At 46.0% G+C, this 15,430-nt stretch overlaps 1 protein-coding gene across 1 annotated transcript in view; it reads left to right on the plus strand.

Annotated features, from left to right (window-relative positions):
• Window positions 1-15,430, plus strand: part of LOC147701260 (IgGFc-binding protein-like) — a 464,605-nt gene that overhangs the window by 433,359 nt on the left and 15,816 nt on the right. The window lies entirely within an intron of this gene.

The raw sequence follows: 15,430 nt of genomic DNA on the forward strand, positions 1-15,430 counted from the left end.
TTTGTCAATGGGCTCAAATGCTTCTGGCTTGCAAAGGACGGTAATAAATGCATACCTTTCCTTTAAAGTCATATTGGCTATTGGCTACAGATTACGTACGTAGAAGACAAAATATAATTTTGACACACCTAATGGAAGAAATGAAGTCATCACCATCATTTGGAACCTAGAAAACACAAAAAACAGCCATGCCATCTAACAGGTTGGGAGTGAGTCTCAATAGAATATATATATATTTTTTTTTTTACAGACAATGAAGTTAGAAGAATACAATATAAAATCTGATCCGCTAAGACTTTGCGCGGTGGTACCTTGTTGCATCAGTGGCTGCTACTCTCTTTTTTTGTTTTTACAGCTTGGAACAGTTTTTCTGATGAAAGATGTTCAGGGTTGGGCCTTGTGTAATGGGGAGTGGATCATGGGGTCGGAGTTTTGGGGAATCCGGAGAGCCTTTATTGTTTCCGAATTTTGGCCGTTCTCAAGTGAGCTCCTTTCTTGTTTATGAAAGTATGTAGGGGCATATTATCAAGGACAGAGTTACAATTATCGCTGCTTTAACGGCAGGAAACTGTCACTAAAACGGTGATAATGGGCTTCATAATATACCCTTGAGAATTCCAATTGAAGCCCTTGTTCACACCAGAGCCCCAGTACACTCTAGAGATCCTGAAATTCCGTGCTAAGCATATGGCAGTGTTTATTTGATTGCCGTTTACGTTGTACTGCACATTTACATTGGCTTCTGGCCTCCAGAAGGCGGTACTGGAGGTCTTTTTACACTGGGTGATATTTTCCTGCAGCAGGGTCCAGCCACAGACTCAGCCATGTCATGAACAACAGCTTTGAGTGGCACCATGCTTTATTTTGGGAGAACAGTTATAAGAGTATTTCTGAAATAAATCTTTTAGCGAACCAAAGCCTGAACAACTACTCTTAATCCTCCCTGTGGATGAGTGGTTTCATTTTTTATTCCTTTGAGTATATACCTTGCCTTTTTACAATTTGATGCATATTGTTCCCAGAGATTTGACTTTTTAACCACATAAGCTGAGATCCCTAGAGTACTGAGGTATTTAAACCAGCTTTAGGTCAAGTAGTTGTTATTAGAGGGCAAAAGTAGCAAAAATGTATTATTTTTCCAAACCAGATGGATCGTCACAGGAGGTCATTCTGAGTTAGAGTTGAGTGTCATCAGTATGTTAATCAATAACAGAAATGCTGAGTTCTTCATTGCTTCCCTGGAACAGAGTGAAGTGGCAAATGTTCAAATGTATTTCAATTTTCCTATTGCAAAGATAAGACGTAAACTATTTCTACACTGAGTTCTCTGGAGAATGCTATGGTGCTTGGTGTTCAAGGCCTCTGAGGGATACAGAAATTCTGTAAGACAAGGAGGCAAGACTCACCCTGGTTCAAGAGACCCCTGGCATCATAAACTACCCAGAGAGTAGCAGTTCTGTGCTGTGGTCTGTCTGAAACCTGATAGTAGTTCTTGGTTGGTCAGATCTCCAGTACTTTGAAAAGGAGTAGAAGCCTGGTGCTTGGTGTAGAACTGTTTAGATCTGCAGAGTCATCAAATATTTAAAACTGGGATATGAACATTCCAGTATTTAGGGAGTCAAACCTTGATCAAGGAATCCACTTATATGATATTAAGCTAATTTGTGTTGAGCCTTGAAATGTTTTTTCCTAGTTAGTAAATTCTAACTATACTTGAGAAAGAGATACTACCAAATGGTTCAACTTACCACCATTTATCTTTGGATTCAGCCTGAATTTCAGCCATGGAAGTTACTAATTATTCTATCGTGATGGCTTGTTTAAGATGGGGAATCTTTTGGCAGAAGAATGCTGCCATTTTGGAGCAGATGTCTTAAAGAATATGTTTTCCCATCTATTTTACCTTTCCCTTTCTCAGCTAATTACAGTGCTGCTGTCTTTTTTGATTTGTTGAAAACTGAAGAATCTGTTCATTGATTTGATGTTTTAGTACAAACTCCTTTGCTGTTTCAGGATGTGGAGGCCGAAAGTAGGGAGGTGTGCTTGCCAGTTCTATTTTATAAATCTGACATCTTTTTTCCTGGTTATTTTAACTGTTCAGAGTACCATTGCGCTGAACATATATGGCATTTTCTGCTCTCCTTGGAAGGTGTGTAACAGAGTAAGACATCTGAGGATAAGGTCTTTTGGCATTTAACTACTGTACCCTTGTGCAATCTGCCATGTACAATTGCACAGTATTTGAGAGGATCTCAGATTTTTTTTATCCTGGACTATTCAGTTAATAATTTGTTTTTCATGATGAAAAATGTATGGATTAAGGGATCAGTTTGTAATTGCCACACTCAATAACTAATGGATTATGGACCACTATAAAGTTTGTGTTTGCTCTAAATTAGTTCAACTGTGCCATCGTGTGGGTGTAATAGTGGCAGGGTTGTGCCAGGTTGTTACAGTGGGGGATTAATTTAAGCTGGTAGCCACTTTTTCTTTTGGGAGTTCCCATAGAGAGTAAAATTATCCAGGAACATATTCACATTTAAAGACATTAGCAGAGTAGGAGAGTGGTTTGGGCATTGTTCAGTGAACTTATAATTTTCACTTGGAAGGTGGTATATATTTGTAGGCACTAAAAAAGTAGGGGATTTGTAGGATATCAGAGTTCAGTGGAAGCAAGGATGCACCCAGTGTGCTACTAATATTAGGTCTGCGTTCAGAGCCAAGCTCTTCCTTTTCTGTCTGTTCTATCCAAGCATTTCATCGATCACTGACTGCTGAACTGACATTAACTCAAAAGTAGCTGGAGAGAGTTCATTATACCAAGGTTCTGACAGGATCAATAGGCCAGGTTATCTAAAGATTAGGATTACAGTAAGAAAAGATGAGGCTCAGTGGCAGTTCATGGGGGCTATTTGGAGGTAGTGGTTCATTTGGATGGAGATCAGGCCAGTCGTAGCTGAGCAAGTTTATTTCTCTTTCCATTTTTGTAGTTCCTTGGATTGCTTGTGATCCTTGGTTTAGTGACCTGGATAATGCTGGATGCCCAGCTGAGGGTTGCTTGTTTTGTAATTAATTCTCTATTGAGTGTGTTACTAAGGTTATGGAATTAACTAGAATATGCATTGTTTGGATATATGCATAGGTTCCTTTGTTTTTTTCCTGGACAGAAGTTGGAATTTGGGTGCAGCGAAGAGTAAGGTTTACATTTTGAGATTTTGGTGAGTTCAAGGTTTTATCACAGTCTATGATGAAATCTTTTAGGGAGGTTAATGCATTCCTACTGAATAGCTAACAATTAGGGTGCTTACTGATATTTGTATCAAGAGTAATGTAAAGTGAGGGTGTGGCTTGCAGCCAAGCATGGCGGCTGCCTGAAGAGAGAGCTCCGTGAGTGAGGCGGCTTCCTCTCTCAATCCGCTCACTTATCCGTGATATTATATCCTCATCAGGGAGATCCCGAGTCCCGAGACCGAGCGGTACCGACAGTGGAAACTCCAGTCCAAATCCAAGCCCGGGTTGTGCCTGTGCCGGGGACGTCCACCAGGGGCCTGGGTATCGGCCGCGAGCCCCGAGCTGCATTACCCAGAGTAACCGAGCGGAAGTGCCTACAGCCGGGTGCAAATTGCCGGAAGTTCCCCCAACCGAGCAGTGCGGTGCTCTTGAGGTACGGCGAGTTGTGCCCTTCATCATTGACGACCGCAGCCAATGAAAAACAGCATGTGCGGCGCCGACGAGAGCTACGGGGTGAATAGTAAACAGTGATAACAGATCTGTGAAGTGGAGCGGGACTGCGGGCTCTGGGACCGCGCATGCGTAGGCGCTGTATGGTGACAAACTACTTGATCACGAGGAGAGGACGGCAGTTCTGGAACACCGGCCCGCACCGCACATGAGACCGTTGGGCGCTCTTCCCAGGCAGTGAGACCACGGGACCAGGCAGCAGCCCACCAGACTCTACCCGGTAACGAATCCACATGGTGGCTGGGTTCTGTGTTGGGGTGGGGCCCTGGATAAACATTTCAGTGGGACACTGGTAAATGCAAACGGCCTGGGACAGCCCGCACAGCCAAGACAGCAGGAACACGCAGCACGCTTGACCAAAAGGGCACAGAAGAAGTCATTACCCGCATGTGCCTGCCAACACACTTCCTAACTCGAGGCCCCAGGTGTGATAGTAAGCGCTTAACCAGCACACTCCTTATAGCTTAGGGCAGTAAATAACGGTCATCGGCTGAAGGGGTGCAAATAAGTGCGACACAGCACGCCTGTAGCGCTCGCAGGTTTTGAGAGGTTCCCCCATCCATCCGCCTCCCCATTTTTGAGTACTGTGGAACGTTAAACCAGCGGTGGGACGATGTTGGTGCAAGGATAGAGGGTAGGGGCACCAAGGACAACACGACGCAGGCCCGCCTGGACAAATTCGCCTATGACAAAAGCCATTCACCACGTGCAGAGTCAAGGCCGTCCACCGGGAAAGCTAATGATGGCAAGGGAGGGAAGAACGTGACGCTGAAAGACGTAATGAGAGCGCTGACGCAGGTCCTGGCCACAGTGGGCTCAATATCCACGGACATTACCCTGATACAGGCAGACTTTCAAAAAATGTGTGAGCGGATGCAAGCTATCGAGGTAGTCGCGAAATCCTTGGTGAAAGATGTGTCAGCGCTCCAGATAGCTATGGAAAAGATGACGGCTGAGAACAAATCCCTGAAAGAAAAACTCAACGATCAGGAAGGGCACTCAAGGAGGAACAATGTAAGAATTCTTGGGGTTCCGGAGTCTGAAGGCACCAGGGCTACAGACCTCTACGTGGAAGATCTGATCAAAATGAGGCTCCAACCCAAGGGCCTTTCAGCATTCTTTTCGGTCGAGAGGGCCCACAGAGTTCCAGGAGGAAGACCAAAACCGCGCGCACCGCCGAGACCGATTCTGGCGAGAGGGATGCAATTCTTCAGGCAGCGCGGGTGTCTCCTCCTATCAAAATCCAGAACTCTTCGCTTGCCTTCTTCCCGGACTACACAGCAGAGGTCGCCCGTCGCCGCAGAACATTTCTGGACGTTAAGAAGGAACTGAGGGCAAAGGAAATACCGTACTCGATGCTATTTCCAGCTAGACTGCAGGTGGTAGCGGACAACAGAACTTGGTTTTTTGACACACCGGACATGGCTCAGGAATGGCTGGAAGGCTGGAGACCGGCCGATCAGCTGCGCCGCTCAAACAGGAAACATCAGACTCAACGAACGGGAGACCACTCCGGGTCACAAATGTCAGAACCTGAGGAGATAAGACGTTCACCGGCATGAGAGGAAAAAGACTACGGCAATGGAACAAGACGCTAATCACCCGGTATCCACTCAAGTTTCAAGGGCAAGAGTTACTGCTTGAGGACTGCTACTGGACACTGGGCTTAGGGATTCCTATGAGGTAATGAGGGACCACCGACTCCGGGGGGTCTTTCACCCCAACAAGCAAGTATTCTTTGTGAGGGTTGGGTAAAGCACTCTGCTAAGTTGGGGAGGCGGGCGGTTTCATGTCCGTGTAGCAGGGAGGCAGGGAGGGGGGAGTTTCTGGGTGGGTCAGTTCTTGTTTTGTGGACCCCATATATAGGGGACCTGTTAGTTCAAATGTTGACTTAATGTATGAAAGTAAGACACGACGACAACGACACACTGGTGGAATGGTTAGGGATTGACCTAGGCATATCACTACAGCTGATGTACTTCAGTACCCACGGCATCAGGCAATGGCACACGACTCACGAGATGACAACGTAGTGGGGGAACCACGGGAAACAATAGTAGCATCCACTACAGATAATGACATGGAACGTGAGGGGCCTGGGAGATAAAATAAAGAGAGGGCTGGTTATGCAGAGCGTGAAGCGTTTGGGCCCAGCACTAGTTCTCCTGCAAGAGACACACCTTACGGGCAAGGCTTGCCAGGCATTGGATAGACGGGGCTATCATATGGCGGTGCACTCCGAATTCACGTCCGGGTCCCGAGGGACGGGTATACTAGTACGAAACTCAGCCCCTTTCATAATCAAACACACAAACAGATGACCAAGGCCGCTTCGCGGCCATCCAGGGACAGTGGGAGGGCAGACCATTGACCAAAATCTCAGTATACATCCCACCGGCATTACACGCTGTGGCTTTCCCTGAACTGGGGAAGTTCCTTTTGGAACTTCCAGAAGGCGACGTCATCCCCGGGGGTGATTTCAACGTGGTAGTTAATGAGGCGCAAGATAGGTATCCTGTTCGGTCACATACACCTGGGCCCTCGAGGTTCGGTGCTTTTTTGGAAGCACAAGGGCTGACAGACATATGGTGACACCTGCACCCATCCGCCCAACAGTACACCTACTACTCAGCATTGCACATAAGTCTGTCTCGAATAAACCACTTCCTGACCTTGGGCGATGGTCACCTGACTATAGAGGAGGTTCACATTCGCCCCAGGGGCATATCTGATCACTCTCCTATGATGCTGACACTATCATGCCAAGAGAAGACTCGCAAGAGAATATACCCGATCAATCCAGGGTATCTCAAAATCCCGGCGTTCCGGAAAGAGTTGAAAGCGACGACCAAGTTCTACTTCGCAGAAAACACTGACTCCGTGCAATCCCCCTCAGTTCTTTCGGAGGCGTATAAAACGGTCCTGCGGGGACAAGCTATAGCAGCCGTAGCGGGATACAAACGCGCGCAGCGGCAGGAATTAGCGGACCTAGAATTAGCATTACACGCGGCCCACACGGCCCACATGGCAGACCCCATAGCGGACACACTCCACGCCAACAGCAGCACAACGACTACCTGAAACGCTGGACCCTAGAAGATATAGCTACAACCAAACATAGAATATACGACGTGGGGGACAAGGCAGGTAAAATGCTAGTTTGGTTAGACAAGAAAAGGAGTGGGGGGAAGACTATATTACAATTAAGCGCAGCGGATGGAGTGATTCTAACACACCCTGCAGACATTGTCAGCGAGCTAGCTGACCTCTTCCAAAAAGTATATACCCCGATCGACGTTGTGAGGGCAGAGGCAGCACTAGCTTCTCTAAATGAGGTTCCGACGCAAACTCTCTCACCGGAGGCAATGGCAGAACTTGATGCAGACCTAACAGTTGATGAACTCCAACTGGCCATCAGCGAAATACGCTCAAGTAAGGCGTTGGGCCCCAATGGGATCCCAATTGAGTGGTATAAATCAATGTCGGAAATGCTGAGTGCACTGCCACTGGCCATGTTTGTGGACAGTTTGAGCAACGCCGAGCTCCCCTTGGATCAACGCACAGCAACGATAGTGGCGATCCCGAAACCGGGTAAACCGCCCACAGAAGCCTCTTCATACCGCCCAATTTCCCTACTAAACGCAGAGGCTAAGATCCTGGCTAAGCTTTTGGCTATGAGGCTATTGCCCCACCTTTCCCACCTGATCTACCCGGATCAGTCGGGTTTTATGCCACATGGGAGCACTGCGCTAAACCTTCGTCGGATACACAGTGCACTAGCACGTGCGCCGCAGCTGCGTACACCAGCGGCGATACTGTCCTTAGATGCGAGAATGGCATTCGACATGGTCGAGTGGCAATATTTATTCGCAGTCCTCGCCCACATGGGGTTCGGCCCCAAATTTGTATCATGGGTGCAGCTTCTCTATGCGAATCCGATGGCGCATATAGTGGCAAATGGCCACATCTCACAAACGATACCACTAGCTAGAGGAACGCGACAGGGCTGTCCGCTGTTGCCCCTCCTCTTTGCTCTGGTGTTGGAGCCATTGGCAACCATGATCAGAACTACTCCATTGTTGAAGGGGATACACTGGGAGGCAGGCTGGGAAGACAGAGTCTCCCTCTATGCTGACGACATGCTGGTGTACTTGCTGGAGCCCGAAAGCGGCATACCGGAACTCCTGGAGCTGTGCGATAGCCATGGCAAGGTGTCGGGCTACATGATTAATAGGACGAAATCAGTAATCTATGTGCTGCATGGCCCGGACCCGGTCCTCCCCCCCGACTGCCCGTTGGTTATAGCAGATGCCTCCTTCAAATATCTAGGGATTCAAATCACGCAGACCGCTACGGACTTCTATGAACACAATTTAAAACCACAGCTGGAACGACTGAGACGCGTTGTGCATCATTGGAAGGCCCTACCCCTGACACTGCTGGGGAGGGCCGCATTATTTAAGATGATGGCGTTGCCGCGCTTCCTATACGTGTTGGAAAATACCCCCTATATGGTGCCACCCCGCTACTTGCAACAAGTCACGGCCGTGGTGTCTGGACTACTGTGGGGCGACCGCCCGGCAAGAACAGCACATGTGAAGCTCAATAAGAGCTGGTATGAAGGGGGGATAGCCCTGCCTAACCTGCAAATGTACTACTGGGTATCACAATTGAAGGTTATTAACCACTGGCTGCATGTCCCCCAGGACGATCCGGCCTACCTGGCAGATAGACAACAATTAGGCACACACAATTTACTAGCACCACTATACAATAAAGGACTGGCGGCGAAGCTAATTGGACCTACAAAACACACAGTGGCACTGTGGCGCAAGGCACAGTCGAAACTTAAATGGGAAGGGTGTCATCACGAAACTCACCCCTCTATGGGACACTAAGGCATTGGGCCTCCTGCGGCAGTATAAGGGGTTCACGCAGTGGGATAACATAGGCATTTCAACGGTGGGGGACCTATGGACGGATAGCGGGGTGATCCCCTTCTCTCAGCTGCAACAACACTACAATTTAGGCCCAAATGAAACTTACAGGTACATCCAAATTAAGCATGCACTTTTAGCCGCAATACCGGTGGACACAGAAGTCCCCGAATCCTCCCCTATGGAAGACCAGCTACTCACTGATTTTATGTACCAAAGCGCCACTTCGCTTACATACCGCAAGTTGATAAATAACTTACCGAACCCCACAAACAAACTGCGCGAGAAATGGGTGGATGAATTGGGAGATATGGACGAAACGGACTGGAACACGGCGTTAGCATCCCCAAAAGAAGCGGGCATCTCGGCTCTATTCAGACTGGTGCAGCTTAAAATATTGCACTGCATATACTATACAAGGACAACACCCCACAAACTCCATAGGGCAGACCACCCTTTCTGTCTCTGTGGATGTGGGGAAGAGGGCACATTTCTACACACCATCTGGGAATGCCCGACTATACAGGAATACTGGAGGCAAGTGATGCGCATCATCTCCCAAACACTGGAGGTCTCCCTTCCACCAGACCCCCGTACATGCTTATTAAATATATGGGTCCCAAACGACCTCTCGCACCAGGGGCAGCTGTGGGCCATTGTGGGTATCATGGTTGCCAAGAGAGATTTAGCTCAGAGATGGGGGCTGTATATTTCTCCGCTTTAACGCAGTGGTGTAAGAACATGGACGTGCTAATGGTAAAAGAGGGGGCGGTGTACAAGTCAAGGGCGAATCCCCGAAAATGGAATAAAGTGTGGCAGCCCTGGAATAGTTATCGTGGGGATATTTGTGAGCCCCTGTTGGAGGACGAAATTGATGGCTCAGACGAAGAGGGGGAGGAGGGCGGAAGTGCATAGTTGTCAAGGGCAATGGTGCTACAGGACACGGCAGGATGGTGGGGTTTTCAATTAAAGTCGTTTCCCAATCCTGGTGCACAGGACATCTGGAATGATTGAATGTGTTGTGTCTCTGCCAGTGATGAAACGTTGTTACCGCCACTACACTTCTGGTGCGACTACTTTCTTAGTTAATAGGTCACTTGGTTTGGTTTTAGTTTTCATAAAATACAAAAGCAAGAAGTTATATGATTTTGATTGATACAGAATACACGACTGACAGGCACGCTTTTATAACGCCGCCGGACATGATGTTGTCGGCTGAAGGACTGTGTAAACTGTATGTGCTTATCTGCTCCAATGAAGCGGCCGGCCTCAGGGTTGTAGGCGTACCGCAGTGTATTCCTGTTACTGCAAATAAAGGTCTTGCAAAAAAAAAAAAAGAGTAATGTAAAGTGGTAGAGGTTGAGGTAAGAATTCATTTGGTACAGTCAGTATTTGTGAATTTGATTTTGAGTCACTCCAAATTATGCCATGAAAGAGTTTTGTGGAGGGAGAAATCCATCATCTGACGCTCTGTAGAACACGCTGTCTTAGTTTAGCAGTGAGCTGAGGTAGAAACTTCCCCTCTGGCTCCACTTTTTCCTACAATGTGACAAGATGAGTAAAGGCGGAGTCAGTTGCAAGGTAGGGAACTTGGCTTCACCTTAAGTAGGATTCCACAGTAAAACTCCTGAAGGGGAATAACATGTGTAGTTTATTCACAAAACAAAGGTATACCAACTCTCCAGTTGTGAAACAAATCCAGCAGAAGTCCAGCAAGTTTATTATTTGGAAGTTCATCCACCATCCAGCAGCACATCAGCTCATAAAGACCTCAATATTCATAATGATAATTTTTCAGAAGGTTCTAAAGGAGAGAATAGAAAGCTAACTTTAGATAAATACACATCCACAAATACCACACCACCTCCCTTCCATAGAGAACAACTAAAACAAACGGTGTAGTGGTCTACTATCAGTGAAAATAGATGAATAGTGAAAGTAGATGACAAGGTTGTGGAAAGAATGGGAAGATTGGGGAGGAAATTCCAGCAGATGGACCCTGGTTGTGGGTCGCAGACATGACCTATCCCATGATCAGGAGCTTGTGCTTGGTGGGACTGAGCCTCAGAAACTTAAATGGAATTCATCAACAGACCAACAAGGCAGGCATCCATCAACACACCAACAAGGCAGTGAGCCATGTTAAATGGCTGTGGTGTAGACGAAAGAGTCTAGTAGGGAGATGTGTTTGTAACATTTTGGGTAATTTCTAGAGCCTCAATTCGATCCAGTAAAAAGCCCTTTCAGGTTTAGGAGCTCCTCCCCCCTGATGTTGTGCTCCTACCCACCCACACATCATTCAGAGAGAGAGCCATGAGGAAAACTGCTGCTGAGTGTCCCGCTCTCTCTCGGTGGTCCGACAGAGGAATTTACAGCTCTTAGCCCTTCTGAGCTTGGGACCTCAGGTATCAGCGTGTCTTTTTCTGTGTCCCTGCATCCCCCTCTACAGCTTCTATGGCTTTGGCTGCAACAGGAAAGGGGGAGTTAAGAGTCTCTGTGTGCCCTTTCCATAAGGATGCCACTATTGTCATTATTGCCGTGACTGTGGCTTCGACCTGCTGGCCACCGTCACTGTGCCTGACCCACTCGTACAGGTGTGCGGTAGTCTAGGGTGTGGCTGGCTATTTCCATTTTTGGCATTGGGTGGTGGCAGTGGCTTTTGTGTCATTTTCTGCCAAGAGCAGTACCCCCAGAACTCCAGGAGCCCACTGTGGAGAGAGCAGTAGCCGTGCTGGCCCATAGTTGCTAACTGTAGTTGCTGGGGTCTGGACGTTGGGAGCCAAGATCAGAAACCAGGAGAATAAATCAGAGAAGCAATTCAGAGTTAAGGCCTTACCTCCAGCATCGACCAAGCAGACAAGTAACATTCAGTGGTCGATTAAGAGTAGCCAGTTGCGGTGGCAGTCCAGTTGAAGAAGCAGCCCTAGAAGTTAATCTCCGACAGTACAGTTATCATCTCCACTTACATTGCCTTGGCATGTGTGTGTGGCTGGAGGTGGCGGTCAACAACAAAAGGGGAAGGAGGTAAGTGGACACAGTTGTTGTTAAAATGACTACTGTTGATGTGACACTGCTGAATTGATCTCAGTGCCCAAAGCACTTATGTTCTCAGGTGATTTCACCGCTGCTTAGGCCTCTCTTTATGGCCTTCCTCCTGACTGTATGCGGACTGGGGTTCTCTTCACAGAAACAATATTATGGGATAGCTTGAAAACCACCTTGGTGCTGTCTGCATACACAATAACTGTACCCCATCTTGCTGGAGAAGATTTGCTAAGTGCTGTATGTAAATGTTAAAATGAATTGGGGATAGCTAGAGAGACACACAGCAGATTTTTATGGGATCAGAGCTGTGAGGAGTACCAACCAGCTGTACAGTGACCAAGGTCTAAATTCTGCAACTAGAAAATGAAGTACCCTCAAATGTTCCACAAGTTTGTGGAGCTGGCCGAAGACTAGTTTTTTATCCTAAAGACTTAATCAGTCCCACAGGATAGTTCTCCTCTTGGGATCCTGAGCGGCTAGGGCTATCAACTGCTAACAACTTACCTTTGTCAATGGGCTCAAATGCTTCTGGCTTGCAAAGGATGGTATCAAATGCCAACATACCTTTCCTTTAATGGAGACAAGTCATATTGGCTGTTGGCTACAGATTACGTACGTAAAAGAAAAAATATAATTTTGACACACCTAATAGAAGAAATGAAGTCATCACCATCATTTGTTATGTTATTTTATGTTATGTTATGTTATTTCAACTTCTATAGCGCACAGCTGCCCCAGCAAAGGGGGGTCCCGGCGCTTTGGACTGGCAGAAAGAACAGAACAACCATAGTGACAAATAAGGCAGAACAATGAAAAGCAACGATTTGGAACCTAGAAAACACAAAAAACAGCCATGCCATCTAACAGGTTGGGAGTTAGTCTCAATAGAATAATTCAATTTTTTTTTTTTTTACAGACAATGAAGTTAGAAGAATACAATATAAAATCTGATCCATTAAGACTTTGACCGGTGGTGCCTTACCGCATCAGTGGCAGCCATTCTCTTTTTTTGTTTTTACAGCTTGGAACAGTTTTTCCGATGAAAGATGTTCAGAGTTGGGCCTTGTGTAATGGGGAGTGGATCGCGGTGTCAGAGTTTTGGGGAATCCGGAGCCGAAGCGTCTTTATTGTTTCCGAATTTTGGCCGTTCTCCTTTCTTGTTTATGAAAGTATGTAGGAGCATAATATCAAGGACAGCATTACAATTATCGCTGCTTTAACAGCAGGAAACTGTCACTAAAGCGGTGATAATGGGCTTGATAATATGCCCTTGAGAATTCCAATAGAAGCCCATGTTCACACCAGAGCCCCCGTACACTCTAGAGATCCTGAAATTCCGTGCTAAGCATATGGCAGTGTTTATTTGATTGCAGTTTACGTTGTACTGCACATTAGAGAAGTGTGGCTCACTGGTTAGAGCAGGCAGACCTGTAAGAAGAGGTCAGCCCGGGCCCAGGGTTCAATTCCCGGCTCGGCGGGTCTTGAGTCCTAAAATGTCCATGGACTCGACAATTCCATGCTAAGCATATGGCAGTGTTTATTTGATTGCCGTTTACGTTGTACTGCACATTTACATTGGCTTCTGGCCTCCAGAGGGCGGTACTGGAGTTTTTTTTACACTGGGTGATATTTTCCTGCAGCAGGGTCCAGCCACAGACTCAGCCATGTCATGAACAACTGCTTTGAGTGCCATCATGCTTTATTTTGGGAGAACAGTTATAAGAGTATTTCTGAAATAAATCTTTTAGCGAACCAAAGCCTGAACAACTACTCTTAATCCTCCCTGTGGATGAGTGGTTCCATTTTTTATTCCTTTGAGTATATACCTTGCCTTTTTACAAATTGATGCATATTGTTCATCCAGACGTTCTTAATTATCAGGGATGAAAGCCCACAGATTTGACTTTTTAACCACATAAGCTGAGATCCCTAGAGTACTGAGGTATTTAAACCAGCGTTAGGTCAAGTAGTTGTTTTTAGAGGGCAAAAGTAGCAAAAATGTATTATTTTTCCAAACCAGATGGATCGTCACAGGGGTACAGTCTGAGTTAGAGTTGAGTGTTATCAGTATGTTAATCAATAACAGAAATGCTAAGTTCTTCATTGCCTCCCTGGAACAGAGTGAAGTGGCAAATGTTCAAATGTATTTCAATTTTCCTATTGGAAAGATAAGACGTAAACTATTTCTGCACTGAGTTCTCTGGAGAATGCTATGGAGCTTGGTGTTCAAGGCCTCTGAGAGATACAGAAATTCTGTAAGACAAGGAGGCAAGACTCACCCTGGTTCAAGACACCCCTGGCATCGTAAACTACCCAGAGAGTAGCAGTTCTGTGCTGTGGTCTGTCTGAAACCTGATAGTAGGTCTTGGTTGGTCAGATCTCCAGTACTTTGAAAAGGAGTAGAAGACTGGTCCTTGGTGTAGAACTGTTTAGATCTGCAGAGTCATCACATTTTTTAAACTAGGATATGAACATTCCAGTATTTAGGGAGTCAACCCTTGATCAAGGAATCCACTTATATGATATTAAGCTAATTTGTGTTAAGCCTTGAAATGTTTTTTCCTAGTTAGTAAATTCTAACTATACTTGAGAAAGAGATACTACCAAATAGTTTAACTTACCACCATTTATCTTTGGATTCAGCCTGAATTTCCGCCATGGAAGTTACTAATTATTCTATCGTGATGGCTTGTTTAAGATGGGGAATCTTTTGGCAGAAGAATGCTGCCATTTTGGAGCAGATGTCTTAAAGAATATGTTTTCCCATCTATTTTACCACACCTTTTCTCAGATAATTACAGTGCTGCTGTCTTTTTTGATTTGTTGAAAGCTGAAGAATCTGTTCATTGATTTGAAAATGATGTTTTAGTACAAACTCCTTTGCTGTTTCAGGATGTGGAGGCCGAAAGTAAAGAGGTGTGCTTGCCAGTTCTATTTTATAAATCTGACATATTTTTTCCTGGTTATTTTAACTGTTCAGAGTACCATTGCGCTGAACATATATGGTATTTTCTGCTCTCCTTGGAAGGTGTGTAACAGAGTAAGACATCTGAGGATAAGGTCTTTTGGCATTTAACTACTGTACACCTGTGCAATCTGCCATGTACAATTGCACAGTATTTGAGAGGATCTCAGATTTTTTTTATCCTGGACTATTCAGTTAATAATTTGTTTTTCATGATGGAAAATGTATGGATTAAGGGATCAGTTTGTAATTGCCACACTCAATAACTAATGGATTATGGACCACTATAAAGTTTGTGTTTGCTCTAAATTAGTTCAACTGTGCCATTGTGTGGGTGTAATAGTGGCAGGGTTCTGCCAGGTTGTTGCAGGGGGGAATTAATTTAAGCTGGTAGACTAAACCTAGTCCTCTGTCACTTATGTCAGTGATTAAGTGACAAAGATCATACGATTTGATTTGATTTGATTTATGTATTTGTAGAACGCAGATAATGTCCGTGGACATCTTGGCACTAGGACTGTATTTTGCCAGGTTTTGACGGGAAGCCATGAAGATCAAGCACAGTTGTTAAAGAGACAGGTTTTCAGTGCCTTACTGAAGGACCAGAGTGATGGGCTGCTCTTTTTGGAAGTGGGGAGTTGATTCCAAATCTTAACTGTCCCTAACAGGAAGCTTCTGCCACCCCATCTGCAGAAGTTTAGTATGGGTTGATCAGGCCCGAACTGGCCGTTGAGGGCACCGG

This window comes from Lissotriton vulgaris, chromosome 7 (genome assembly GCF_964263255.1).
Source record: "Lissotriton vulgaris chromosome 7, aLisVul1.2, whole genome shotgun sequence".
Classification (NCBI taxonomy): Eukaryota; Metazoa; Chordata; class Amphibia; order Caudata; family Salamandridae; genus Lissotriton; species Lissotriton vulgaris.